The sequence below is a fragment of the Panthera onca genome, chromosome A2, assembly GCF_046562875.1.
Source record: "Panthera onca isolate mPanOnc1 chromosome A2, mPanOnc1 haplotype 2, whole genome shotgun sequence".
Lineage (NCBI taxonomy): Eukaryota > Metazoa > Chordata > Mammalia > Carnivora > Felidae > Panthera > Panthera onca.
Genome location: NC_138340.1, coordinates 110,906,728 through 110,932,755, shown reverse-complemented (window position 1 = coordinate 110,932,755; position 26,028 = coordinate 110,906,728). Strand labels below are relative to the sequence as shown.

At 36.6% G+C, this 26,028-nt stretch overlaps 1 protein-coding gene across 22 annotated transcripts in view; it reads right to left on the bottom strand.

Annotated features, from left to right (window-relative positions):
* The window catches only part of HDAC9 (histone deacetylase 9), a 930,192-nt gene that overhangs the window by 655,226 nt on the left and 248,938 nt on the right, over positions 1–26,028 (bottom strand). The gene's annotated exons all lie outside the window — the stretch shown is intronic.

Below are 26,028 nucleotides of genomic sequence, written 5' to 3'. Positions count from 1 at the left end.
GCAGCAGTAAACATGTATGAGCAGCATGTTCAGAGAAGTATCGACTATCATAGCAAAAACTTAGGGGTGCCTGGGTGGCTCAGTTGGTTGGACGTCCGACTTTGGCTCAGGTCATGATCTCACAGTCTGTGAGTCCGAGCCCCACGTTGGGCTCTTCGCTGACAGCTCAGAGCCTGAAGCCTGCTTCAGATTCTGTCTTGTTCTCTCTCTGCCCCTCCCCCACTCTCACTCTGTGCGTCTCTCAAAAATAAAATTAAAAAAAAAAAAACATAAAAAACAGCAAAAACCTAAAACAATGTCAATACCTATGAAGGAAAGAGATAAGCAAATGTGGTTTATTCAAATAATGAAATAGTAAAGTATAATAAAAAATGAATAAATTCCAGCTATACATTATAACCTACTGATGAATTTTAAAATATAATAATCAGTGTAAAAAAAGCAAGTTGTAGAAGATTGCATACATTATCATGCTATGTTTACAAAACTCCAAAAAACAAACCTAAAGATTGTTTTGGAGTATATACAGATATGGTCTCTTTTTATAAAAATAAACAAACAAAAATGTGAAATGCATACTTGGTGGTGGGAGTGGTTATTATAGAATTGGATCAGTGTAAAACATAGAGTATTACATGCACTGATACTGTTCTTAGGCAGGGTGGTGGGTTCAGAAGTATTTATTTTATTATAAATTACATGTTGTATATTTTCCTGTATGAATAAAACCTTACACTGAAAAATTACAAACACAATTGCAAGAGCTAACGTTAGCTCTTATACATATAAAAGAAAGAAAGAAAAATGTCTGTGTACCTGTTCTGTTTGGCTTGTATATTGTCTTTACTATTTTTTATATCACTCAAACTTCAAAATTAACTATATTATATAAAAAAATCTGGCACTCTTCTTCTCTTAATCATAGGAAGAACTGGCGACCCAAGGCCCATCTTCTTGCATGGTGCAAAAATCAGTGGAACTAAATAAAAACTGTCCCCTCTCTAGTCCCATGGCCTCTATCCAGCTTGATTTGTTGTCCCCCTGTCCCCCGTCCCCCTAAGTATCTGAATGTGCAATCCCTTACAACACCCTGGAATAAACAATGGCTGTCTCAGAATGGTGGAATTAAATATGATTTTATTTCTTCTTCTCTTATCTGTGCTTCTTACTCTTCTGCAGTAAATATTACTTATGAAAAAGAAACATGAGCTTTATTTTGATGGGTATTGCAAGAGAAAAATGAATAAATTTCACACAGATGGGAAGGGAATGAAAAACAAGGTTTCTAGAAAGGTAGTGAATGCTACCTACATGTTAAGAATTCCATGTTAATAAAATCAGCCAAATTTACGACATTTTAATAAACATGCTTAATTTAAACATTTTCTATAGTTTTTTTTTCCTTTTTTAAAAAAGTTTATTTATTTTTGAGAGAGAGAGAGGCAGAGAGACAGGGAGAGAGAGAATCCCAAGCAGGCTCTGCACTGTCACCATGGAGTCTGGTGCATGGGTGGAACTCATGAACCGTGAGATCATGACCTGAGCTGAAGTCAAGAGTCAGATGCTTAACCGACTGAGCCACCCAGGTACCCCCATCAATTTTTTTCTTTTTAAGCTAAATGAAGTAAACAAGACCTAGAAAACATGATTAACTAAAAGCATCACTTTTACATAAAAAAAGGAGAGTCAATTCATTGGAATTTCAAACTGAGAATGGAATATGAGCTAGCACAATAGCTATGAGCTTTTCTTTTAGAAACCAAGTTTATAACTTTGTAACTGCAAAGATGGAAAGCTGCCTTGTAGCAAGGACCTCATAGCCCTGCCAAAAAATGTCATCATCTGTCAGCATCCTATGTTCTTAAATTTTCTTGAAGAATAAAAAGGAAAAGGTGGTTATGGAATTTATGCATCCCACCCTTTGGCTCTCAGCCCTGCTCCTTTGGAGTATTTTCATGTAAAAGTTCACTGGCCAAGGAGATTCTTGGCCAAGTGTGACTGAAAGGCCAGAGCCCATGGAAGAGTAAGTAAGAGTCTTCATTGGCATTGTAGCAAGTTATTTTGGGTCAGAGATCTTCCACTGGAGCAAATTCTAGGTCTTACATCCAAGCCAGTTGTCATGATCTAGAAACTTTTATTCCCAAGGTCCTAGGCCATTATTTTCTCCTTAGCACTTAGAGGATACTGACAGCTAGTAACTTACCCTGCATTCTGTTATGGAACCTGTACTTCCCTGAGTCACTTGGTAAAAAATATGTTGGTGTCTAAGAAGACTTGCTTAAAACTATTCTGCAAAGCACCATCATCCATGATCCATTTTCCTTCAGTTTATCGCCATCACAGGACAGGAAGTGAAGGAAATGAAGAATTAAATTACAGTACTGGGGAATGAACATGGGAATACCACTCTATCATTTTATTTTTCAATTTTAATTCTTAATTCTTGACTGCTTTGGGTGCTCACAAAAAATAAGAAGAGAAGAAGGAGTAACTGACAGAAAAAAACCCTTAAAGGCAACATGGGTGCCTGGTTGGCTTAGTCAGTAGAACATGCAACTGTTGATCTCTGGGTTGTGAGTTTGAGCCCCATGTTGGGTACAGAGATAGCTTTAAAAAATAAAAATAATATTAATAAAATATTTAAAAGCAACACAAAAGGGGAAAAGAAGTAATATGAGATATGCGTTTGTCATTATGTTCCATTCATTCAATTTCTCTTGAACTCTATTTGGAAATTACTACAATTATTCCTACCTTAAAGATCAGGAAACAGAGTTTTCCATTCTAGGAATAGGTTTACTATAATTTACCTAATGACACAACTAATGAGTAGTAGATCTGGTGTTTGAATTCCACAGTATGTGTTTTTCCCATTAGACCACACTTTCTAGAACATGAACTTGTGCAAATTCAGGCTTTATTTGCCTCTGCATGAAATACGGACTTCAGAGTCAGGCATTTAAAGAATAAACTCACTGCTTTATTCCTCTGATTGCATTTCCTATTCTTAGGCTAAGTATTACTGGAGAAATATCAAATAATACTGCAAGAAGAATTTACCATAAATTCATATTAGAGTTATTTATTCATAGTCAATAATTTTCATACAATTCCAGGAGATCTTCTATACCAGAGATGGCAAATGTGTGGAGTAAACACCACTACCTCTCCCTGATTACCAGGGTCAGGGACTGTTCATCAGGTGTACATCTTACCTCTGTATATTATTTTGGCCTCAGAATCCCACTCAGCACATTATTCTATGCAGGCACTACCAATTTAATCATAGTTAGTATTGAATTTAAAATTTATATACCACCCTAGTCCTAGTTCATTCACCACAGTGGTTTCAAACCTATCAGAACACCAGTTACTAATCCTATCCCTGCCTTATTTGCTCCCAGCAAGTTGCCTTGCAGCTTAGAAGACATCTCAGTAGAACACATTTATCTTTCTTCTTGGTCTCAAATTCTTTCCATCTTTGCATTTGTCTAAGAAGAGGTATTTTTCTTAAATGAAGCAGCCATCCATACTTTTCCTCTCTAACCAATCTTTTAATCATCCATGCCTTCATTATTCTTAAGTCTGTCACCCACTATGTGGTACCTACCTCCATGTGTCAATACATGCCCCACTGTTTCTTGCTCATAAAAATAAACAATTTCCCCCTCAACTCTGCTGCATTTCAAGTGAACTCTCCAGGGATCTGGTTATGCTAAAGATTTAGATTCCTTGAACCTGGGGTGGGGCGGGGGCAGGGAGAGCTGAGATTCAGAATCTCTAGCAAGCTTCCAGGTGAAGAGGATGCTGCTGTGGCCCACACTCTGAGTGGTAAGGCTGTATCTCTCTCATTTTTCAGTCACTCTCTCTTCTTTTTCTAAGACACACTCCAGACTGGTTCTCTCCATTTTTGCCCATAATTGCCCTTTTTCTTCCTCCTTACTGACTTATTTTCTTCTTCCTTGTGCCTAAACTTTCTTTTTCCTTTCATTTTCTTTCCTTCCTTCCTTCCTCCCTCCCTCCCTCTCTCTCTCTTTCTTTCTTTCTTTCTTTTTTTTAGAGAGAGAGAGAGTGAGACAGCGTGTGCGTGAGCAGGGGAGAGGTAGAGGGAAAGAGAGAGAATCCCAATCAGGCTTCACATCCAGAGCTGAGCCTGACATGGGGCTTCATCTCATGACTATGAGTTCATGACCTGAGCCAAATTCAAGACTCGGCCACTTAACTGAGTGAGTCACCCAGGTGCCCCATATTTCTAATGTTAATAAAAATAATACTATTAGTTTGAGCATGTCTTATGTGCCAGTCACTACACTACAAACCTTATATTGATTATCTTATAAGAAGAATCCATGAGAAGTTTTTCATTTTAAAGATGGTAAATTGAGGTACAATCACCAACATGACACAGGCAGCTTGGAGCAAGGATTTAGCCCCAGGCAATTTAGCTCAGAAGCCTGGTAACTTTACCTCAGCTATCCAGCCTTTTGCCAGTGTTGTTCAAGAAACCATGGGCAAGCCAGCAATTCCAAGTTTGTACCTTGAAAGTAAGTGGCTGAGAGGTGTGATAAAGAAGGAGAAAAGGCTGCTGAAAGAAAGGCTGTGAACCATTGCAGGAAATCCGATAGAGCAACATTTGAAGGTGAATGGATTGCTACTACAAAGTAATCAGATCGGCCCATCCATTCAGAATTAAAGTTCTGAATCTGAAGAATCTTTGGGAAAAGTTGGACTCGAAAAAAATATTCATGGTAAGGCATTTCACTAGAAAAATCAAACTCTGGGGCAGTTGATATCCTCACAATTCAAGTCACTGGATCTAGTGGTAAATGTGATGTCCTTTGTAGAAAATGCAGACACAGGACTCTCAGAACTGAGATCGACCACACAAAATGAGGAGACACCTGGTAACGTTGCCTTATGTCTATATTTATGCCTTCCTCAATGCTCAGGCTATTGGCCTTTTCTAATTAATCCTTCTAACACTGCACTTCTGAGAGACTAATTAGAAGCAGAAAACATCTCCATTTTAAAAATAGGAAGCAGATGCAGTGACTTAGTGGTACTTAGTGAATCAGTAACAGAACTTCAAATCAAGCCTAACTCAGATTCCACTGATTTATCTACATGTCACAGTACCAAATATAAACTTTAAAAGACAAAAACAAAAATTAAAAAAAAAAAACGAATTAACAAATTCTTATTTGTTAATCTAGGCCAAATTCTGCAAAACAGGCAAAACTGTGCCACTTCTTTCTCTAGGATTATTATGTTTCTTTTAAAACACAAAATTACTAGACAGCAGTCTTGTCCATTAATCCTCACAATTAGCTTGAAAAGCATCTGAGATCAGATACCAGGAAGTTACAAAATATATATACCTCATTTGACATTAAGAAAAAGTAAAGAAGGAAATTATATGAAAATCCACTGTAGCTAAAATAAGTCACAGATTAACGGCTTTATGGAAAACCACCTTATTAAATTCTACCTTTCCTTTAAAAAGATACATAGAATTAGTATAATTAATGGTTGTAATTACTTTCATAATGTACTTTTCTTGACATAAACATTCTTTAATCAATCCAAAATGCAAAAATGCTCATTAGTGAGTTTACTATTTTAATAACCTTTATCAACACAAGTCTAAAACTCACACTTTCCAGTACTTGAATCAAACTGGAATAAATATTTTCCTCATAAATTCTACACTTCTGGTAATTGTTCAGGCATAGATTTTTTACTAGAAGATACAAACCAAACATAACAGCACATATTTTCTGACCTTTAAAAACATATCCGAATTTTCACTATTCAGGATTGCTCTACCTTCAAATATGAAACTCAGAAGTAATTCTTCCTAAGACATAAATGCAGTATGAGAACATCACATGAAATTGAAAATCAACAGCATGATGAACTGATGTATTAGGTGAATAAGAGAAAAAAAAATTCACCATATCTAGGTCACTTTTTGTTCATTTCTTAAAGAGAAATCACTGCTTTTACACTTAACACTTGTACTCATAATAATTCCATGCTATTTATTTGTGTACACCATTGTGTATGTATATTCCTTTTTCATGCCTTTATAAATCATGAAATCACAAATCTCCAAATTCCTCAGTGTTCAGAAATTATGATTTTGATGACTGGAACACATTGTGTTTCTAGTTACTAAGATTCATATTCTTATTAAAAACCAAGTTTCTTCTAATATATAATATGAACACATATCATTTCCCTCTAACACAGACATAGAAGGGAACCACGGTTGCAGCACACAGACATCACCGATTTCTATCCTGTGATAACAGAATCCTTTAATTTCTTCAATTCTGTAGTGAAATTTAGAAACGAGGACCAGAACATCATAAATGCTCAAAGTCCACATGGTCAAGTATGAAAGGTTAGATCATTTTCAGCCTAACAGTTCATTCTATTCTCCCAGAAACAAGTCCTACTCAGTGAGAAGAGCTCGGACTCCTAAGAGAACTGGGTGGGGAATCACCACTGCTCCATTTGCCCCTCCCAAAGCACCTAACTCCTCCGGAGCAGCAAAAGCTAGCTCAAGACAGTAGCCCATGCTGAATCAGCACTTGTCGTTGAACCAGAAATTCCAGAAGGGTGGGAGGCTGGCAAGGAGAGACGGGAAGAAATAAGGAGGCCTTGGAGGAAAAGAACATTTCATATACTGACAATAGGTCTCCTGAGTGTATCAGTAATAAATTGGCTTCCTTCCAAAAAGTTTTTCTTTTTTACTCTCTCTGCAATAAAGGAAACAGTACATTAAAGTGTTTTGTGGACTATGGACAATTTGGAAAATCACATATTTTCAACGGTATTCCTCTATGAATTAAAGTTAAGGTCTATCCTTAAACAGAAGCAGTATTAGCCACATATTCAACAGAAATCTAACCCTCAGTTAAATTTTATGCCCATTGAAGCAGTTAAAGTGTTTCCAAAATAAGAGAAATGAAAGTTTCTTTTGGCTTCCCTGGTGTAATATACCTGAATGTAATTATTTACCAAATATACAGAATGAGAATGTTTACACTAAACTGTAATTGAAAAATTTAAGTTCTTCCTAGGGGGGGAAAAAAAAATGCTACCCAAACAAGAAATCAACACGCAATAGACAAGCTATTTTGAAGGGACAGACAGCACTGGTTTGGATAACTTCAGGAAAGAGGTATGGGTAGGATAAATGAGGTCAGTCACCATCTAGTTTCACTTACCCGTGTGTTGTTTGAGATTTTCAGTGAGCACCTATAATTTTAGTACCTTAATATTTAAAGAGAAAAAAAAAAAAAAACAGTTTCTCTCCTTGTGGTGCCTGACCAGAAAAAAAAATCTCTCCAGCTTTTGGAAACTTTAGTATATTCTATAAAATGCAGTATGGTTATTAGTTATGAGGTTAAGAGACAATCAGGTAGAAAAAAAATTTGCTAAACTAAAACACTTTCTTATAATTCTCAGAAGAGGAGAAACACCATTTTGCTCCTAGGAACAGGCTATTTTTGAATGACCCTAATGAACTGAAAAGTTGCTTATAACTCTAAGTCACACAACTGATGCCAAACAAGGATACTTCTTCTGCCATGTTTCAGGTAAAGTCAGTCTATCAATCAAGAATTATATACAAAGAAATGCTCTAGACACAAGAGTAAATAAGTAAGTAGAAAGAACTCATCCCAGCCCTTGGAAAATATATGCTTTTACTGGTAAAGCAAGACAAATAAATAAAAATTGTCAGCAATGTAGTGTGTAATAATTTTGCAATAAATGGGACCAAGAGCCCTGTACTATATAAAGGAAGAAATTATTTTCTGAGGTAAGGACATGGAAATCTTCAAGAAGGACATCTTGAGCAAACCTTGAGCAAGGTTTGCATTCCAAAGCAAACCTTGGAAGAAATAGAGCATTTATTTGAGTAAAGTGATGGTAAGAAGAAGGGCATTGGAGAGAGAGGCACGGATGGGGAAATGGTGATTCTGAAGTTTTCCTTTTTTTCCACAGCAAATGGGGAGCCTCTGGAAATGTTTGGCTAAAGAGATGTTTTAGGAAGTGTAGAGGAAAAGATCAACGTCAGGATAACAATCATGAGGATAATATGTAATAGTCTAGTCATGAGGTTCATAAATGTTTCTAGATCAGGGAAACAAAGTAAGGAGAAGATGCTAAAACTATTAGCCATGAAGACAGTGACTGAATGGCCAACAAAATATGAAAGTAGAGAGAAATATCTTCAAAACTTCACTTATGCAAAATGAGAAAAATGATGACACAAAATGAAACCCACTTGGTGAGAGATGTGATGAGTCTATTCAGAAATGTTTAAAAGTAATTGAAAATGTAGGAATATATTCAGAGAAAAGGATCAGGACTGAAGATTAGAGTAGTCCCCATCTAAACTGGAATTGTAAGTGACTCCAAGAAAGTAGAAGAATTTTCTTTAAACAATCTAGATAAGAGAAGAGCCAAGGACTACAAAGTAAGAAGTTGATGAGGATCGAAGGAAAGGGACAGTAGAGTGTGGTGACAGACACTATTGGCAGGAGGAGGTAATACCAGTAGGCAGCCTGTGTTGGAGAGGAAAATGAGACAGAGAAAATGCTCTTGGGTTATTCAGGAAATCACCACTGACTATGGTGGATCACTAGAGACAGAAAGCAGGTACTGAGGTTATAGGTAGAAAGAGGGTCACTGTACTACAGTCTCCTATGTGATTCTGAAAAATTCCTTCTTAAGTTTTAGAAAATGTGAATTAGAGCTGAGGAAATGATAGTGAAAGAATGAAGAGAAGCTAGCTTAGGGACAAGAGCAAAGATCTCTCCTCCCCTCTCCCAAACCCCACCACCAATTTAAAGACGTAGTTCAGCACAGTCACTGAAGTACAGGCTTTGGTGCCAGACCGTATGGGTTCAAATATTAGCCCTGCCATTTATTACTAGTGTCTTGGGACAAATCACTTGATCCTGAGTACTGACTGTGAGACAGGCACTTTATTTCTTGACTACTGACGATGTGACAGGTTCTTTGCCGACATTATTTCATTTAATCCTCACATTCTTATAACATGGTCTCATAGGTCAGTTTTCTGCTTCAGGATGATCAGTGAGAGCACATGTGCCTAAAGTTGCCGCTAAAGTCAGGACCCAAACCTAGCTCTATTGATTCGAGAGCCTGTGTTCTTAACTACTAAATGATAGAGAGAGGGGTTAACTGAAGGTGGGATGTACTACATGGTACCCTATGTTGGATTTCTGAGCATAAGCACCAAAACCAAGACAGGAATGCCTAGATCTTTGCATCTAACAGCTCTTATTTAATGTACAATGAATCTACAACTGTCTCATAATCAAAATCAAATTCTAGCAAGAGTCAATTAGGTAACACACGAGTTGAGGGGGCTGGAGAATTCACCCCAACAGTGAGGTAGTGTTCGAGAATTAGTCACCATTCAGTATTAGTCAATGGTTGCCACGGTGAAAAGTAGGTCCATGTTAATGTATCTTCAATTTTTTTAACAAAAGCATGGAAGTGAGGATATAGACAACTAATTCAAAGTGCTCTAAAATTACTATGTAAGGCAAACAAAATATTAAAGTCCTTTGGACTGGGCCACAACCTCAGCATGACCAGACAAAGTTTCACTTCTACTCTAGTGGTCCACTAACAGAGCAATGCTATTCACATCTCTTGCAGTTTCTGGCAAAGGAAAAAAGGTGCCCAGAAAATGGTATGTCTAGGGATGGTGCATAAACAGTAAATCCTATGTTCCCTAAGAAATATCTTGTAGCACCAGATAACACATTTTGCATTATATTCAGCTTAACAAATAGCCTCGAGGGACTAACAGGTATTTTTGAGAGTATTACCAACACTGGTACAGTTCTCCATATGTGCCACATAGTGATCTAAGTGCTTTCTATACAACAAGTCTTTCAGTCATCCAGGGAACGATATAAGATAGGTGAATTTATTGTTCCCATTCTACAGAGGAGACAGTTGAGACACCGATTAAATAACTTGTTCAAGGTCACAAAGCTAGCAAGTTCAGTGGCAGGATTTGAATGGAAGAAGGCTACCTCCAGAGTCTGAGCCCTTCGCCCCTTGGGCACCACCTTCCTAAATCTAAATGAGGGTAGTAAGGGGTTGATGATGCTATGTAGTTAAGCTGTCCTCCGGTCTCTCAGACATACTGCAATGGAGATACATGATACTTTTATTTTTAGCATTAATGTCACATGAACCACCTCAGCAGGAAGGAATCTTGTGTGGTAGGTATAAAATGTCTCAGATGTTTTCCATATCACTTCTGCTCACATCAAGACCACCAATATATACTTATACAACTGCTAAGCAGTATGCACAAATGTATCCATTCATATTATTTTAATGTGCTACTGAAATACTTCAAGCATTCACGAATGTATGCTCTACGACCGAGCCAGTGAAGTGCCCCCTGCCATTCATGAAAGTAAGTATATGTGTATTTGTAGACACACATTTATAAAGTCTTCCTGGATGTGAATGAATAATATTATTCAGATGTGTTCTTTCTCATGTTTTCAACCTAACGAGTCCATTATTGTATTTGATCAAAAGAGAAGTTCCTAAAAAAATAATATTAAAGGATACACATACCTATCAAGTTCTTAGTGTTCTCATCTACTCTCATATTTCTTTTTTTTTTTTAAGTTCCAATCCTCAATAAAAGAAACACTCATTTGAAGATGTTTGGATTGCCTTGGCTTTTTACAATCAATGTCAGTTTGTATAAAACTAGAAATATGAGTTATTATTTCCAAAAGTACTTTTAAATATCCCATGAATCATTAACTGCTCTCTCAATGTAGCCACATTTAACAAGCTGAAAACTATACCTTTAAAGAAAAAAAAAAAGCTTTTTCCTCTACTCCCAACACACAGGTAAAAGTCAATTGCAAAACCATCTTAGTCTAGATTACTGCAACTGTCTCCTCAGTTGTCTCCTGTACTCACTTGAGCCCCTGTCCATCTCCTCAGTTGTCTTCTATATTCACTTGAGCTTCTGTCCAATAGAGGACAGAATTATACTTGCAAAATCCAAATGAGATGGTGATGTCACTGGTTTTCTTTTTGTCCTCTAAAGTCATCACTGCACCTAGAAACAAATCCAAGCTCCTCACAAAAACCTTTTTTACCTGCCCTACCACCCCTCGAGCCATATATTAACCCACTTCTTCACTTACAGTGAGATACTTAGACACACATTCAGTTCTGAGAACAAGCCGAGCTCTTTCCTGACTCAGCGTCTTCTCATACTCTGTTCCCCTGTCTAGAAAGCTATTCTTCCAATCCTCTATGCGGCTGGGGCTCTGCAAAGTCACCTCCATAGAAATATTCTTCCTGACTTCCTGGCTTTAATTTCATCCCTAGAGTTATTCTCACTATCCTCTTCCCTCCTGGAACTGATTTTAGTCCATAATGATGCCTTTCCTTTTTGTTTATATGTTTTGTCTGTCTCTTCCACTGGCTAGAACTACACAAAGGCAGAAACTATGCTTGCATTTTCACTATGGTATAGGTGGAACCTAGCAGAATGCCTAGAACACAATTAGCATGCAATCAAAGTTCAGTGATAGAAATGAAGAAAGAAGGAGGGAGAGAAGAGAATGACAGAAAAAACGAGGGATGGGAGAAGAAAAGTTAACTGCTGGGTTCATGCAAATGGAATTTTTTTATCACTGGACTGTGAGTCTACTCAGACGATGTGAATGTCTGTTGAAACAATTCTCAAGTGTTTTCTTACTCTACTAGTCATTTCTTAAATTGACCTGAAGATATAGACCTTATTGTTAATTAACTTAATCTTTCAACCATATTTTTTATTTCTACTGTACACAAGACTAATAGTAGTTAAATGAAAAGAACAGGGGGAAAAAACCCAGAATGTTTACATATCACAATTCAAAAAAATTCTTATGGTTTTTTTAGGTCCTGCATTGCTTATCATCCATACATTGAAGAGAACACTGGCATTGCATTTGTCTCTTGTCAGCCTAATTCTTCCAGTATAACTTTATAAACTTATGAGGTTTAAAGATTTGTATCACAGTTTCCTGGATCTTACCCCTCCTCTTATGTGCAAATACTGATTTTCTTCTTTGACTCTTGTCTTTGTCTTAAAACCAATCTTTCTAAAGGAAAAATGTTGTGAAAGTCTTAAGTGAAATTACTCCTACAGACCACTGTGAGTTAGATCAAAAGATGTTTCTAAGGTATAGACATCCAAAGGTGGGACAGCTGACAGGGAGGAAGGGGTGACTCATCCTGAAGAGTCACTGAAGGAAGGACTCTCAATTATCAAGGTCCTTAGCACAAATCCCTGAAATCGGAAGGTTCATCTAAGGCAATGTGGCATTCTCAATTCTTGCAAGTCACTGCAGTTTGAAGATTTCTGAGAAGACACTGGTCTTTCTAATAAAAACACATGTGCTGCCCTCTAGAGTTACAAGGGGAAAAAACGAATCAACCTGGAAATTCTGAAAACGGAAGTAAAGAGAAAGAGGACAGGAGGCGCATATGTCCATCTGTACTGTTTTTCTGACCTAACGAACAATTAGTGTCAGGCTTTGAATATGAGAAGTAAATTAATATCAGCTGGAGGAAATTCCGAATCTGAGGTAAATAATAGTTCTCTCTGAAAAACACAATTGGGGATTTTTAAAAACTTTTAAAAATGCATTTTAAAACAACTTTATTGAGTAAAGCTAACCATTTCAGGGGTACAATTTAATGATTTTCTGAAATAAATTTACCCTAGCTGTATAACCATCACCATAATCTTGTTTCACAATTTTGCCATCACACCCGTTAAGGTCCGCCAAAGTAAAGCTAATACCCATTCCTGCCCCAGACCCAGGAAACCACTAGTCTACTGTATATCTCTACAGATTTGCCTCTCATTTCATTTTTGAAATATGGAAGTCTGGAATCAAATATTCCCTAACACAGCAATCAAGGCAAGTCTTCCTTTTTGTAATGCATCTCCTTCAAACTGTCCTGCTTTGATCAATGTCATTAAAGAAGGGTTGAATCCCTTACCAAACCAACTTTAGGGAGAATATCTGTAAATAGCTACTACTTTTCAATGTTTCAACACATCATATATTTAGTCTTCCACAGTTTGAAGGTGATATTAAATCTGTTTCTAGTCTATGTAAAAATTGACCATGAGTATACTTTTCACATGCAGGTCAACAGTCCATTTCAAAATAAGATTTCACACCCCAAGGTTTTATAAAGGATTAATGGTTATTATATTTCTCTTTACTAGGTATGAGCAATCCATTTTTAAGTGAGCAATCCATTTTTAAGTTGAAAAAAAACTCTAAATTATTCCTTTCTTTGCTAATAAGCTTTTAAAAATCTCCATTTTAGGGGGAGTCTGGGTGGCTCAGTCAGCTAAGCTTCCGACTTCAGCTCAGGTCATGATCTCGCAGTGTGTGAGTTCGAGCCCCACACTGGGCTCTGTGCAGGCAGCTCAGAGCCTGGAGCCTGCTTTGGATTCTGTGTCTTCCTCTTTCTCTGCCCCTCTCCCATGCATGCTCTGTCTCTCTCTCTCTCAAAAATAAATAAACATTAAAAAAAATTAAAAATCTCCATTTGTAATCTGTCAAAAGCACTTTTTTAATGGGCAATTAATTTTATTTTCTTTTATGTGTTATAGTTGAGACACAATGTTACATTAGTTTCAGGTGTACAACACAGTAATCCAATAAGTTTATATGTTCTGTTATGCTCCCCCTAAGAGTAGCAGCCATCTGTCACCATATGTTATTACTTTATTCATTCCATAATTAGAAGCCTATATCTTCCACTCCCCTTCACCCATTTGCCCATCCTCTACCCACCCTCCCCTCTGGCAACCATCAGTTTGTTCTCTGTATTTATAGGTCTGATTCTGCTTTTTGTTTGTTTAGTCATTTGTTTTGTTTTTTAGACTTCACATATAAATGAAATCATATGGTATTTGTCTTTCTCTGTCTGACTCATTTCACTTAGCCTAATGTCTTCCAGGTTGAAATTATTTTAATCCTAGTGGTGTGACAGCCTTCACACAGAAACAAAGATTCCCTCAGGAGAGCCCAGGTTCTCAGGAGGTGAGACCTGAAACTCTAGCCCATCCTCTGGAGCAGAAATACCATCTGAAATTTACCATGTTACCTAGGCAGGACAGTTAATTTTCTGTACCTCAGTTTTCTCATCCATACAATGGAGATAAGGGTTTATCTGGGATTTAAAAGTACTGAGACATGTGCCTTGAACATAGCCCACAGTGACTGTTTATAATCAATATTATTTGAAAGTTATTTTACCAAGGATAATTATCATCATTTAAAAGTAAAGAATGGCGGGGTGCTTGGGTGGCTCAGTCGGTTAAGTGTCCGACTTCGGCTCAGGTCATAATCTCGCGGTTTGTGAGTTCGAGCCCCACGTCGGGCTCTGTGCTGACAGCTCGTAGCCTGGAGCCTGCTTCAGATTCTATGTCTCCCTCTATCTCTCTGCCCCGCCCCTGCTCACACTCTTTCTCTCTGTCTCTCAGTAATAAATAAACATTAAAAAAAATAAAAAATAAAAAAATAAAAGTAAAGAATGGATTTGTGATTGGCAGTAGAAAAATGTCTAACAATGGGCAGAGTGAGAATTTTAAATCATCGATTTACAATTACTTATATCACATGCATTATGGATTTTCAAAGCCAAGTTGTGGTTTTGGTTCATCTTCAAGACTAAGGACTAAACCAAGAGGAATTCAAAGGCTGGTCTCAAAGAAGGCAACAATGCTCATCAGGGCCTATGTACCAAGAATGTGCTGACACACTTTATGGCTTTTTGTATTCCCTATATTCATTGCCTTACGAGTTTTTCCTTTACCTTATCCAAATGGTAAACTGTCTATTTCACAAAGATAAGATTATGTGATTATAGCAAAGTAGAAAAGGAACAAATTTAGATCTGGATAAGTAAAATTAAACAAATCAAAGAAGAAAGCAAAGATGGGAATTAATAGTTTGATTTTTAGGTTTCTTTTTTTCTAAGCAATTTATGTTTTAAAGCATTATTAAGTTAGGAACCTTACGTATCTTTGTGAATCCACTTTAATTAAAGCAACAAGGCCTGCTGACTCACCTCCACCACCATGGGCAGTCCCTACAAGCACAAATCTGCACATTAATTGCGATTAATGCTCCTCTCTTCTTTCAAGCACCAAGGAGCAGAGTTTTATAAACAGCCAAGTGTGTTAATTTAAACAAAATATAACAAACCAGTTCTTTCTAGGTGGTAAAGCTTGGTCTGCATATTTTCATTATTACATAATGGTTACCTTTAGGCCATAAACTATAAGGTCATAGTAAGGTTACCATGAAGTAGCAAATGTAAAAAGTGGGAAGAAAAGTAACTAGAGACCATATTTAAGATGACTTTTTCCCTAGCTGGGTAAATGAATGTTCTTTTAGTATAGCTCATTCAGTAGTGCTGTTTTAATACAGGTTTTCTATTTAAGCCACTCATCTATACTCTGTATTGTAAAATTTCTCAAAGATTTCTTTTTAATGCTTTCCCTCTCCCCCTTACAACACACAACCCAGAATTTGCTATGGTTCAAACGGTGAGACTAACCTAAAGGTTAAAGCCATCCTTGGCTTAGAACGTGCATACACTAATATTCAAATCAAAATGTGAAATAAGTTACTATTCTGATTGTGAAGAATACATTAAAATACACAAAGAGTAACAAAATAAAATGAATAAGTACAGGCTCTTTGTGTTTCTAAAAGACATATCCTTTTCACCAGGTGATGGTAAATTGATACACAGCATTAATAATTTTAAAAGTTCAGGGTGCCTGGGTGGCTTAGTTGGTAAGTGTGCGACTTCGACTCAGGCCATGATCTCATGGTTCGTGGGTTCGAGCCCCACGTTGGGCTCTGTGCTGACAGGTCAGAGACTGTAGCCTGCTTCAGATTCTGTGTCTCCCTCTCTCTCTGGCCCTCCCCCACTCACGCTGTGTCTCCATGTCTCTCTCAAAAAGTGAAAAAACATTAAAAAATAATAATTTTAAAGGTTGTTTGCCTACTACTTCACTACACAAAAATGCAAAGTCTGCATTGGCAGAAAACAGCTTGAGATCTTTCTATCCAAATGTGTTGGTCAATGTGATAACTGTTTTTCATTTATATACTGTTGATACCCAAGATACAGCAAATAATGTCATCAATTTCCTTCAATTACCTCATAAAGGATTCATTTGCACTCAGGGAATAAAAAGGTTGCGACAGTAGCTTCAGGATCACTCAGCAGCAAGAATCAACATTAATAACTATCCTCAGAGGCACAGAGGGAGGGAAAAAAGTCATTTACTTAACATTCTTTAATTCTTTGTGGTATAACAAGACTATGTCATGATTTAGGGTTGAAAAGCGCAGTTCTTTTGCTCATGAGAAAAGCCTTCCATAATCTGCACATTTTTTCTGACACTTGGAGTTATGAGATCTCAGGCAACCTTTAAATGTGGTATCCCCCTGCTGAAAGCTCTCAAACAGCCTTCAGAGGAAAAAGAAAATCCCAATATTACTTTACTCCTGAGACTTCAAATAGCTCAGGCCTTACTGTATAAAGATGTTTCTTTATACAATAGTTAGATAGTGCTGATGAAAATAACTCTTGTATGCCTATATTGTAACATAGGGTCATGTATGGCTAATTAAGCATTCTTCCTTTGGTTTGATTACATAAAGAGTTGGTTTTGTAATATAATAGCACGTGAAGGTCAGTATGGTTATGAGAGAAACCTTAGATGCTGTGACAAATCCAATAACTATCAGGGTATTTTGTTCATAAAAGTAAAGCATTTCTCAAAATATTTTGCTGATTTGTTAAGGTACTCGGAGATATTATGCTGGCTGCTGGACTGACCTTCTCCATGACACTATAGGGTCAGCAGATTTGACAACTATACACTGTCAACTCTCTAGGCCGTCAACAGATTTTCTTAGAAGACAGGAATGTGTATTTTAGAGTGAGGCAGAGACCAAAACCAGGATATTTAAGTTGAGGCACACAGGTATCTGAACCAAGCCGGGGGGGAAAAGACAAATTATCAGTCGGCTACTTCCATAACCAGCTTCACCGGTGTGTTGTGAGCAAAGCTCACACACTTTTCAGGTAAAGCCTCCTGCCTCCAGAAAAGACTTAACTTTCATGGCTATGTCTCCTCTGAGTATGTAAAACAGACAGTGATTCACATCTTACAAGTCCAGGAATCTTTGAAATGAACTTCAGGAAACGTTGAAAGCTACCTGAAGCTCCTGCAACAAATATAGGACTGCACTGCCCTCCAGAGGTGACTCCTTGGCAAATACTGCACTTTTCATCAATGAATGTTGTAAGGACCAAGGAATTCTGCTGCAGTAATCCTCACTGCAATTTTACTACTGCCGTCTCAAATGTTTTTTTTTTTTTTTTTTTTTTTTTACACATATGCCTAAAAATCAGCAGCAACCTACTGTTTTCCCTTAAGCAGAATATTACATTTTCTTGGCTCTTCCATCTCATCTCATTTCCTTTTGTCCTGTTTGAAACTAATATTTGCTACAACTTCTGTTAAATGTTCAATATTAATTTTTTATGCTTAGGGGGACCTATTTATTCATGCATATTTTTTCAGAGAAATCAGACTAGACAGCCTAGGGAAGCCTTACCAGAACTTAAGAAGCCTCAGAAATGACTTGAGGCCATTAAAGGAGTACTGAAGAAACTGAATATTTTGCGGTCTAATTACATTGTCATTACTTCACTGAAACTTGAAGGGTGCCCACAGCTACTGTGAGAAAAATATAAACTTATCTTGAAGTCTTTTCTTCTTGAGCTTTGGTTCCCCGTAGTTATGTAAACTACTTCTGTGCTGTCTCACATTCCACCTAAAATAAGGGGAAACTTTGTGGATTATCACTATCACTTTCCCTTTATTCACTATCAGCTCAAAATTTTTGAGGTTTAAGACAAAGCTAATAATTCCATGATAAAACTGCAATAATGAGTATGAATGACTCAAAACAAATAAATGGGAAGTATGAAATCTCAAACATTTAGTGGAGAAAGTTAAACTTTATCTCTTTGTATAACAAATATTTAGGTAGGGCTTTGCAGATATTAAGTTAATTAAATCATAACATATGTAAGTATTATGATTAACACTTACCTTTTACAGGTAAGACACGGGAGGTTAACGTTGTTCAAGATCACAGAACTGGGACGTGAAACAGCTGAGATTCAAACTTAAGCACTTTGGCTCCTGAGTCCTGGTTCTTAACTTCTTAAATTTAACTTAACTTAAATACAAAGATTTGTTTTCTCCCACATCAAAAAAAGCATTAATGAAATTTAACAAAATAAAGTTAATACTTTAAAATAAAGTTTAATATTTTAAAATAAAGTTAATACTTTTCAGGTACTTTTTAAAAAAACCCATGGCACATAGAAATCTTTAAAAATATTAAAACCCTGATAGATAGAAATATTGCAAGAAAGAATAAAATTGTAAATCAATTTTTCAGGATGACTTACAAATATTTACTAAGTCACTAATCTCTGGGGGCTGGGATGAAGAAAATATGAAATGACATGGGAGAGTATTAAATCTTCTAAAAATAAAAGTGAAGTATATAAGTAAAAAGTATATAAGTAAATCAGTTATTGACATATTAAACTCAGTATCAAAAACATTTTAGCTTGTATCGAGCAACTATTTATCATTTTTCAAATAAATAATTGTGATTATTTTTCTGCAATAAAAAAGAAATGCAAAGAAAACACTTTATCATGAATACTAAATTCATTTAAAAAAACAGTTGATAAAAGACTTGAGATTCATAAAGGGAACCACCACAAATGGACAGTTATTGAACTCAGAGAGGGATTATAAAATGCACTTCAGGTTGGATTTAAAAACAATGCTCTTGCACCAAGCAGGCCTGCCAGCTACCCAGCGGCTGGGTTCAGAAACTTAAAAGCCCCTGAGAATGCAGCTCGGTAACAACAAAGCAAATGCAGTCAATGCCCAGTGTCGTTATGGGGATTAGATGGGGGTCACCACTTCATGGCAGCACCTGCACAGCTATGACATAAGCTTATATCCTACATAAATCATACCCCCTCTGTTTGCAAAGCAATAATAAAAAAGTTGTTGCTTGTCTTTTGACTTTTATTTCTGGGAAACTTGGAGTTTTTCCCTTATAGCAGTGGAATGTACTAACCATCCCCAGTGGGACACACTTAGAAACCCCTATCACGGAGCATATGTATAAATATCCACCTTCTCACCTCCAAAGTCATTTGCATCTTAAACATCACAAAGTTATTATTATTTTAAGCAGATTAGAGTGAGGAAGAAAGGGAGAGTGAGAAGGAAGGAAAAATAGGAAGGGAGACACCTGAAAGAGAAAATCAAAATACTAGTACTGACTGAAGATACATAACTGACCAACTAGTGATAAAGGGAAATCAAAATAAGATGGACTTGCCATTGACAGTTGCTAAACACTGCTTTGGACAAATGCCAATGAATATGGTGAGTTCTGAGTTCTCCCCTCCCCCACCCCACCCCGCCATCGAATCTAAATACTAAAAACGACTGCCTCCCCAAAATATACTGCTTTTCAAAGCTAGCACTAATATTGCTTGAGAGATCAATGAAATGATGTCGCTAGAACTTACTTGAGAAAAGACATGGTGACTGCCCTTAAATCACTAGGTTACACACATGGACAATAATTTGAAAAACCAACCTATAAGTCCAGTTTGCCACAGGGCAAAACTTCACAGTAAAGGATAAAATAATAGCAGGTTAAAAAAAATAGAAACTTATTGAATTCACATTGCCACACTTGCATGACAACAATAACACTAATACTAATACTGAATGATGACCAGAGCTGGGAAAGTACTGCATCATGGGGCATCTGGGTGGCTCAGTCAGTTAAGCATCTGACTCTTGATTAGGGCTTAGCTCATGATCTGTGGTTTGTGAGTTCAAGGCCCGCATTGGGCTCCATGCTGACAGTGTGGAGGCTGCATGGGATTCTCTCTCTGCGCCTCCCGCGTGCTCTTGGGCTCTCCCTCTTTCTTTCTCTCTCAAAATAAATAAATAAATAAACTTAAAAAAAAAAGTATTGCATCAGCAGGTGGAGCACTTCCTAATACAGAGGTAATGTTTAATCTTCACCTACATTCTAATACTCTAGCTTCTAAAGGGAAGAGCAAGAGAAATGTACTGAGTATTATTAATACTGAAGACCTACTAAGTTACTTGAGTAAGGGATCTTTAAAAAAAATGCGTTTGTTCTAGGTATCCTATCTAGAAAGATATATTTTATTTTCTTCATAGTGATAACCCTGTTTGTACAAAAAGTGAAATCCAACAACACATTTTTAGTCAGAAATTTTTTTAATGAAAAATACAGTTAATACAGATGATATTAGGATGATAGCCAAGACATCCTCTATGAAGCTTTAATGCTGTGAAAATTATAAAGTTACTAATGCAAAGAATATCAAATATGTCCCCCGATTCAATGTTTAATATTTAAATATTTATTGAGTCTCTGTTCTTGAGGACTTCCACTATACTGGGGAGAAATGAAAAATAAATTTAAAACCCATAGCAGATGTTAGCTATTGATCTCTGCTACAGAGAAAAAATCAGCCAGCAAGGTGAAGAGGCACTATCTGTGTGTGTGTGTGTGTGTGTGTGTGTGTGCGCGTGAGTGTGTGTGTGCGTGTGTGTAAGCTCCCTAATATAAAGTAACCTGGTGAGGCATCTCTGGTGAGATGGAGAGAGCTGTGTGGAAATCTGGGAGAAACAGCAAATGAAAACATCCTTGAATACGTAAGGCATATCATGCAGTGTTTTATGGGCCTCGGTAAGGACTGGATTTCACTCTGCATAAAAAGAAAGCCATTGTGCAACCAGTGTGAGAACTACATTTTCTAATGTGGGGGAAAAGTAATTGTACTCAAGCTATCAGAATAGTATATAAGGCACAGTGGCCAGAATTGGGGCATGGAGAATGACATATTGGGATTAAAATAATTTCTGTTTTTCAACGTCAAAGCTGAAAGACCCTATGTTAATTACCGCATTTCTCAACCCCCACACAAATGGTCATAATACGTACACTACAGTAAGATTAAGCAACGCATAATACAAACAGCACCTAAGATTGTTCCAGGATTATAGTAACTGCTTAATAATTAATAGCTGACATTTAAATAGTGTTGTAAGCAACTGGAAAATGTGTTTGACATGAACTTAGGCAGGAAATACACACATTTTGAAAGGTCTAAAGAGAAGATGGATGTTATTAGGACAGTCTTTGAATCTTCAAAGATTCTAAGGGGCTCTTGACATCTAAATAAATCTCCAAAAGATGCAAGTTCATAAGGAGAGTTTGGTACACAATACAAATATCTAATTGGATAATTACATTATTATCCCTTCAGAGTAACTGATGAATAAAAATAGTGGTATTTAAAGTGAAAACTATATATTTCTTAGGACATGTCTAATTGAAGCATCCCAATCACCTATGAGTAAGAATTAAACTTACTTTTAAAATGAGAAATTGAAGTTTGGGGAAGGTAAATAAAATGTCCATATCACACATCTAACAAATAAGCTCACAGCCTGTCCATAGTAAGTGCTCAGTTAATGTTTCTTAGATGAATATATGAAGCTTTACTCCAAATTTCATGTCTAAATTATTGATAATGGCTCTATAATTTATTAAATCAGGTAAATGCTTCCCAAATTCTTCTGATGATTAAGAATCATCTAATGCTTGTGTTTTCTCCTTTTTCCATTGCCAGACCCAGAAACTTTTATGAAAAAGCCTAGAAATCAATATTTTTAACAAGACTCCTATGAGTAGAGAATTCTGAAAAATACCTCACTGGATATTAACTGCATAATGACTCTTTTCTAATCTAGAACTGCCACCTAGCTCTCTTTTGAAAAGAATACGGGATGCCTAGGTAGCTCAGTTGGTTAAGCGTCTGACTCTTGGTTTTGGCTCAGGTCATTATCTCATGGTTTCATGAGTTTGAGCCTCAGGTCAAGCCCCACATAAGGCTCTATGCTGACAATGTGGAGCCTGCTTGGGATTCTCTGTCTCACTCTCTCTTTGCCCCTCCCCCACTAGCGCTGTCTCTGTCTCTCTCAAAATAAACTTAAAAACAAATAAAATAAATAAAAAGAATATATAACCCTTTCAATCCTCCGCCATTTCAAAGCCCAATAAATAATCTTTCTTCCTTGCAAAGACAGAGGGCCCTGAATTACAGATTTTAAAAATGTTGCAAGATATCAACTTTGTCTAAGATCACTTTGTTGATTTTAGTTAAATGGGAATAAACACAATATGCATGGGAGTTTTAGTTTGGTTTTCCCATGACAGGCTACATATCCAAGCAAATGTCTAAGGAAGGATTTTCTAGTATTGAAAGTTTTTACATAGACTCAATTATAAAAAGCATTCCTCGCCTAGCCTTCTGCAGGGGGTGGTGATCAAGGTCTCATAGTATCTGGAAACTTTTTTGGTAACATAGTTAAAAGTATTGTTGAAATGAAATGCCCATTCCCTTCACTTTCCGGTAAGAGTGGGAAAATAGTCTTCATTTAGAAAGTCTTCACTATGCCCTAAAAAATACAGATTGCTGTATATTCTGCCAACTGCTGAGTGGTATCCAGTGTTGGTAACCAGGATGAGGTCAGACACATTAAAATGGTGAATAACTGTAGTTTTTCACAAAGCTTTGGGGTCTAAAAAGAAATTCTATAAAATATTTATCTGATGTGGTACACAGAACAAACAAGAGCAATTTCTTAAGCTCCCAATACCACGCTGTAAGGAAAATGACTAATAGCTATTCTATTTTCCTTGGACCAAGAGAAACGATCTGAACTGTCATCCGCTGGCTCCCGTGCAAATAATGGGAAGCTTCCACCTTCTCTGGCTTTGAGAATTCAGTGACTACTAATGATGAGAGTCACTAATCAAGCATGCATACCAGGGTCTATCCTAAATATACAAGATAAAAGAGTCTTCCAGTCCCACTGACCATTAGCTATCGCAAAGCAGCAACATCCTACAGTTCCAAGATGAAGAAGATTCCGAAAAATATGTTGACTAAACAACACTATTTCCTGGTCAAATGATTTTTTCTTTTAATGACGATAAAAGAACAGTGTGAAAGTTGCAACTCTTGGACCTAAAATAAACACGTTCTCAGGAAATATTCATATTCCCCTTTCAGTCCAACATAAATAAAAGGAAAAATAGAAAGTAATGCAATGGAGGTTGTGCCTCCAACAAAAGCAAAACTACAGAGTCTAAAAAAGCATGTGACAAAATTTGAGGTTTAAATTATCCAAAATCCCTCATAAAGAAATAGTCTTAAAGATTTAATGACAATAGGAGCACTTGTTTCAAAGCACTGTCAAAGTAAATTACTTTGAAAACATCTGCTTCCATCTATTTGTAATAACACTAAGCTATCAATTTCAAAGGATTTATAAATTTTTATTTTTTCAAAATTTTGTAATGTGTTTGTTTTTGAGAGAGAGAGAGAGAGAGAGAGAGAGAGAGAGACAGAGCATGAGTGAGGGAGGGACAGAGAGAGAGGGAGAGACATAATCCAAAGCAGGCTCCAGGCTCGGTGCTGACTGCACAGAGCCTGATGCAGAGCTCGAACTCATGAACTGTGAGATCATGACCTGAGCTGAAGTCAGATGCTTAACTCACTGAGCCACCCAGGCGCCCCTATAAATTCTTTTAAAATGAAAATAATTATTCTCTTCTTTTGTGGCACAATTACTGCAATCTTAGAAGGAAGAAAGAAACTTTCTTCATTCTGAACAAGAACATAACTTTTCGTTAGCAAATGATTTTTAATTGAACTAATTTAATTAGATTCAGCATTTAGACACTCAGAATGTCTTTTCTGTTTTCTCAATTAGCATTGGTGTACTCAGTCTCTCTAGAAAAATTTTAAGAAAAATAAATGTGTAAAAGCTTAAAACATCTACCTTTAAAATAATATGGCTGCTGCTGTATTTGGAACATAAATATCACTCTGCATGGGGCTTAAAAGAAACAAGACAGAACAATTAACTAGAGTCCTTGGAAAAGATTCAACTCTAATGCATGCCAGGGGCCAGCAGGGGGAGTAAAAGCCCCAAAATCTGGATAAAATGAAAGAAAAATGCTAAATGGAGGTACAGGTGGGATAACCTGCAAAGAATCAGTCACCGGATCAAATGGGAAAATAAAAAGATTCTTTAGGGCCTTAACCTAGAGATAAAATGATTTTGAATTATATCTCATCCATCTGGTGAAAAACAAGTTCATGTCTTTCTACATATACTGTGGGAGAAAAATAAGCTAACAGAATTTCTTCATCGGTCCACTCAGATTCAAAACCCTATCACCTTTTTTTCCATCATCGGTTGATAAAGAGAATGAGCTGCTCTACTAGAAGACAATCATATACTTTTATTAAACAATAATTCGTTTAACTAACAATTTCTTGAATTTCACTGTGTGGTCAGGTAGGAGAATAATGAGTCCTATGTCAGTGACCTCTTAATCAGGCATTTGTTCTAGCACATGAGAGAAAATGATGCTTAACATGATCTGCATGAATTAACAGCTCTGGTAGTAGAGATGAGGGGGAAATTTCTAAAAGCAATGAGGGAGTAAACAAAGAAAATTTTTTCAGCAATAAGTCAAAACATATTCCATGTTCATACTGTTTAATTTGAAGACATTTTATGCATAGAAACACAGCATTATCTAGAAGAAAGAAAATTCTGGCCTTCAGAAACACAATAACTCTTTCAGGTCACAGAATTACCAATGCATCTGATTAAAATATTACCTGTCAGACCTTTCAGGAACACCTACTACTGCCTGACAGATGTTTGCTGGCTGGTTATTTCACTCAATAAGGCAGTGAAGGGCTACTAACTGCATCCGCTCTTATTTGCATTAAGATGTTTGGCCATCCAAAAAAAAAACAAAAAAACAAAAAAGACATAAGGCCATCAGGTTTTAGCAGAGATGCCAGATTAACCAAATTCTGATTACGCAAACTCTCTGTTGAATGACCTCACAGATTATCCTTTAATAGAAGACATTCTTCATCAAAAACCATATCTTTTTATGGGTTTTATTTATCAACCCTCAGAAGTTGGTGAAAAATTTTTTCAAGTTAAAAAGAGAGTTTGCTAGAAAATCTTCAACTGTGCAGTTAACACTGAATTTGATAAACAGTACATTCCCAGTAACAGCCACCAAAATTCCAAGTTAAATCTGTGCCCTTGGAACAACGCCAAAATGCCACAGCATATTTGCACTTTGAACAAATTGCACATTTTTAACTCCTATTTTTTTCTGCCAAAACAAAGGCTCAAATATGCAGATTCTATCCTCTCTAAAAACTTTACAATGGTAATTTCGGATGCAATGAAAAATGCTTTCAAGAACAACAGAGTGATAGATTGATTTGCTATTTTATTTTTAATACTACCTGAACTATTTCTGGAAATCACAAACGAAAACAGATACCCTGAAATTGTCACTATCATCAACTGGCTTTGAAATCAGGCAACTTTATTAGATTTTTCTTTGCTACTTGGCCAATATCCTTAACCTCTCAGCCCCAATTTATTTGTCAGATAGTGAAAATAATACCTCATAGGCTTATTGGAAGGAGTCAACGAGATAATAAATGTGTCTATTCTAGTTCCTACCACATAGTAGCTAATCAATAAATGATACCTCTACCATTATATCCTACTAGACATTTGCACCTACTGGGTTCAAGACACTAATCATGATTTGCAAAATGAAAATAATAATTTCAAATAGGATTTCTAAGCCTTCAGTTATAATTTGAAAAATGCCCTGATTTAGGGCATTA